We start from the raw sequence: 4,860 nt of genomic DNA, 5'->3' as shown, positions 1-4,860 counted from the left end.
TTGTAAGTGTTACTATATAGATTGTTTTGAGGTCGAGGATTATTACCTATGTAATTTAATTGCTCGTTATCGATGTTGTGGCAATAAGGTTGGTATTCCGAATGGCTTGTTCCACCACCACTTGCTTCGTACTGCATTACTGGGTGAATCTATGAAGAACTAAGAAAACCATCAATTTTCTTATTCAAAAGTTCTACCTGATTAGAGGGCATGGTGACCGAATCGACGTTATAAACACCAGTTGTTTTCGTTGGCTTTTTCCTTATAACTTGCCACCGATAGTTATTTAATGACATCTACTCTATGAACTCATAAGCATCTTCAGGTGTTTTATTATTGATGGTTTCGCCAGCTGCTTCAACCATTTGCCGAGTTGAAGGATTCACGCCATTATGGAATGTTTGAACTTGAAGCCAAAGCGGTAACTCATGGTGAGGGCACCTTCTCAAAAGGTCCTTGTATCTCTCCCATGCATCGTAGAGTGTTTCTAAATCCATCTGCACAAAAGAAGAGATATCATTACGTAATTTAGCCGTTTTAGCCGGCAAAAAATATTTTAATAGAAATTTTTCGGTCATTTGTTCCCAAGTAGTGATTGACCCTCATAGTAATGAGTTCAACCACTGTTTAGCTTTGTTCCTCAACGAAAAAGGGAATAACTGAAGACGAATGGCATCATCAGAAACACCATTGATTTTAAATGTATCGTATAGTTCTAAGAAGTTGGCTAAATGAGCGTTGGGATCCTCATCCTGCAAACCATCAAACTGAACAAATTGTTGTATCATTTGAATAGTGTTAGGTTTTAGTTCAAAAGTATTTGCAGCTACAACAGGTCTAACTATGCTCGATTCAGTTCCTGCTAAAGAAGGTTTAGCATAATCATATATATTGCGTGGAGCAAGATTTTGATTAGCCGCAATTGTAGGAGGTAGCTGATTATCTTGGTTTTCAGCCATCTCTTCGATTTGGGGTTGAGTATCGTCTTCTTGCTTGTTCTCTATGTATCTTAGGCTTCGCCTTATTTCTCTTTGGTTTCTGCGAACTGTGCAATCGATTTTTTCGTCAAAAAGTAGTGGTCCTAACGGGTTTCTTCTAGTCATAAACTATAAAAATCCTACTAGAAGAAAGAAAAATAAAATTAGTAAATTAGAATAAAATTAAAATAAACTTAGATTCCTAGAAAATAAATGGCTAAAGTAATAAAATTGAGTGTTCCTAATATTTTAGTTCCCAAGAACGGCGCCAAAAACTTGATCGCGTGATTTCGTTATAGGTTTTAAATATTTATAATTAATCGTTCTTGAAACTAACTATTATAGCGATGTAGGCAAGTGTTTGAAACTAACTATTATAGCGATGTAGGCAAGTGTACCTATCGAATAGTAGTATAGTTTTAGCAAGACTGGATTGTCGAACCCAAGGGAACCAAAAGTACTAGTAATGACTATCTTTTTATTATCTAGCCTAAGAATAAAGAGGTTTTTGTTTTAACTAACTAATTATCTAAACTAAGAATTCACAGAGAATGGAATTAGGGAATTGCTTTTGGGAAAATCTATTGAATTAAGATAATACCTAAGGAAAAATCCACTTAGACTGTACTTGTTATGTAACACCCCAAACCCGGCCCAGACGTTATGGCCGAATCTGACGTGCCACATTGAAGTTAAAAATCCACGTTTCGTTTTAGCTCTTTAAAACCAACTTTTGTTAAGTTTAACCAAGTGAATGAAAGCTAGGCACTAGGTGTGACAGCCCAAAATTGACCCTAATCAGAATGTGGTTTTGGGACCACAAAACCGAGGCATAAAAATAATTTAAAAATTTATTTTGATGCCTATGATATGTGTTAATTTGTGTGTGATATTTTGATGATTTGATTTAGAGTTATAAAGGTGAATTTCACTAGAAAGGACCTAGTAGTAAACTTTGAAAGTATGATAGGGAAATGTGTGATGACTAATTAAAGCATGCATGCAAAATAATGGACTTGCATGTCAAATACCCCCTTTTTATAGGTGGTGGCCGGCCATGGCAAGAGAGGATGGGCTAAACATGTCATGAAACATGTTTTGTTGGTGCATTAGGGAGAAATAATAAACAAAGGTGTATGGGTAAGAAAAGAAAAAAAAATGTGTGTGAGTGTGGTATCTTCCCCCCCATTGCCGTGAGTTGTAGAGAAGGAAAGAAAAAAATTTGTTCATCCTTTCTTTGAGCCAAAACTAAGGAAGAAGGAGGGATTTTTGCTCCATTTTTGGTTTAGAAGAGATCTAGAAGGAGATTTGGCTATACTTGCATCAAGATTAAGGTATGTTTGAGGTTGTGTCATGAGATTCATGCATGTTTTAGTTGCTAACTTGATGTTCATGTTAGCCCATGGTTCAAATCCTTGTTGTGCCATGGAAATGGTATTTGGCCAAGGTTGATATTGTGTTAAAGCCATTGCATGCTAAATGTGAAGCTTGTTGATGATGCATGCAATGATGGATTGACTACTCTTGAAATTTCTTTTAGCATTCTTGAGTAAGACATTGAGTCCTTTGTTTAACCATGACCAAAAATTAAAAGGAGTATGGTGTGTGATGTATTCGGCCATGGTATGCTCATGAGCATGGTTTATGCTTCTTGCATGATAGTTAAAATTTGTGTTTTGGATGGTTGTGAACACCTTGAAATTCGGCCTTGCATCTATATGTGTATATATGTTTGCACACGATGTATTGGTATGACATATATGCTATTTCAAGGTGTATATTTGCTTGTGATGATGTCTCGATTATGAAGTAAATGAGAGATGTGCATTGAGCTACGATATGTAATGTGTTAGTAGTAAAATGTATGCTGTTTTTGTGTGGTATTAGTGTATAATTGGCCTCAACATGGACATGTATGTTCGGCCACATGAGGGGAAATGGTGTGCATGCATTCGGTTAGAGGCAAGCATATTGATGCCTATTCTTGGCTTAGAAAATTCGGCTAAGAGGAATATTAACTAAGGTGTTGAGTTCGATTCATGATTTCGTACATATGCGACTTTGATGCCTAATGAGTATATATATTGGTTAGGTATCTTGAATTCCTCTTTCGATGCTCAAATGATAAAACCAATTTATTTGTTAAATTAAGCTCAAGAGCAAAGGGGAGCTAAATCCGATAAGGGGAAGGAAAAAGTCGTCGAATAGCCGTCGAAATCGTTCGACCACGTCCGAGGTAAGTTTTCGAGTATCGAAACTTAGATTTTGATTCGATTGAACGAAGTAATAAGCAATCGAAATTGTGCCCTTGTATGTGGCCATTGAGCCGAAATGATATTCTTGATTAAGTAAATTGTGCATAAAAGTTTGTTATGAAATTGAAACAAAGATGTGTATGAATGTGCGAATTGTGATATCCGAGCTAAGCCCGAAGGCAATTGTGCGAGTTGTGATATCCGGGCTAAGCCCAAAGGCAATGGTGCGAGCTATGATATCCGGGCTAAGCCCGAAGGCAATTGTGCGAGTTGTGATATCCGGGTTAAGTCCCGAAGGCATTTGTGCGGGTTACCATAACCGGGCTATGTCCCGAAGGCGTTTGAACGAGTAGCTATATCTGGTTAAACTCCGAAGGTATGTGATTTGAAAATTATAAGCTTGCTGTAAAATTTTCAGTTAATGCACTTGTGAAGTTCCCAACAACAAGGTATGTTTTGTGTGTGCTTTGCACACTATGAGTAAGTGCGTATGAATATTCGCTCCAATGATAAATGAGCTATCGGCATTAAGTAAGCCGTTATTTGTGTATGAACATGAGAGTTGGGATTGTGAAGTAAGCATGTCTTTGAGAAATTGTGCATATGAATTATTGTTTAGCTACTTGAATGCTATGCTTTGGTTGTGTGTATATTATGGCTCAAACTTACTAAGCATAAATTGCTTACTCCGTTTCTTTGTTTCTCTGTTTATAGATTTTGCTCGTTAGCGATCGGATTCGGGATCATAGAAGTTGAAGTCAACCACACTATCAAAGCCCTTTTTGGTACTCCTTTAGTTGAGTTTTGGATATGGCATGTATAGGACTACCCTCGGTTGTTTTTAAGTACTTTGTGATGTATATGTGTGCGGCCATGCGAAAATGGTTCGTAAAAGTGGAGTATGGAATTTGACCATATGTGGTTTGTAATTATATTTGGTTTCATGATGTGATTATGGTTTGGAATGAGAGAGTTGGTCACGTGATCAGCCATTGGAATGGCTAAATATGATCATATGTGGACCTAAGTATGACTAGACTATAGTTGGTCCATGGGAATTACAATATAGGTAAAGCCTACCTTAAAAACAGATGCTGCCAGCTGCAGTGACGTAGATGTGAAAAATCACCAAAATTTGTAGGAATGGTGTTAAATAGTGAATAAATTATGCGATCGAACCTTGACGAGTCTATTTTCATATGAAAGTAACGAAACGATCATATAAACAGTATACCGAGAGATATTAAAGTTCTCGTGAGACAGGACCAGAACGGTTTCTGGGTCCCCTGTCGCGACTTTGAAAATTTACCATAAATTATCCAGAATGAATTAGAAGTCATGCCTTATATGTACAGATTACTTTTGAGTCTAGTTTCATTAGAAATAAACGGCATCAGTATTGAAACCCTGTACAGAGAGATATTCAAGTTGTAACGCGCGAAGGTCAGTGTAGTCGACCCCTGTAACATGGGTGATTTTAACTAATAAACTGTACCAATTGGCCTAACCAAAAATTCTAGAAATAAATCCATGGATGGATATATGAGTCTAAATTCAGGGAAAATTTACAGAATCAGTTTCTGAGTTGTGAAACTCAAGATATGCTTTTTAAGGCGACAACGACGCAG

General features: G+C 37.0%; 1 non-coding gene across 1 annotated transcript; it reads left to right on the top strand.

Moving 5' to 3' along the window:
• Positions 1-423: 423 nt before the first annotated feature.
• LOC128289697 (small nucleolar RNA R71) lies at positions 424-530 on the top strand. The gene has a single exon (XR_008279342.1). It is a non-coding gene; the product is annotated as a small nucleolar RNA R71 (small nucleolar RNA).
• The last annotated feature ends 4,330 nt before the right edge of the window (positions 531-4,860 follow it).

The sequence above is a fragment of the Gossypium arboreum genome, chromosome 2 (genome assembly GCF_025698485.1).
Source record: "Gossypium arboreum isolate Shixiya-1 chromosome 2, ASM2569848v2, whole genome shotgun sequence".
Lineage (NCBI taxonomy): Eukaryota > Viridiplantae > Streptophyta > Magnoliopsida > Malvales > Malvaceae > Gossypium > Gossypium arboreum.
Note: the sequence above shows the minus strand (reverse complement) of the source record. Positions and strands in the feature narration are given on the sequence as shown.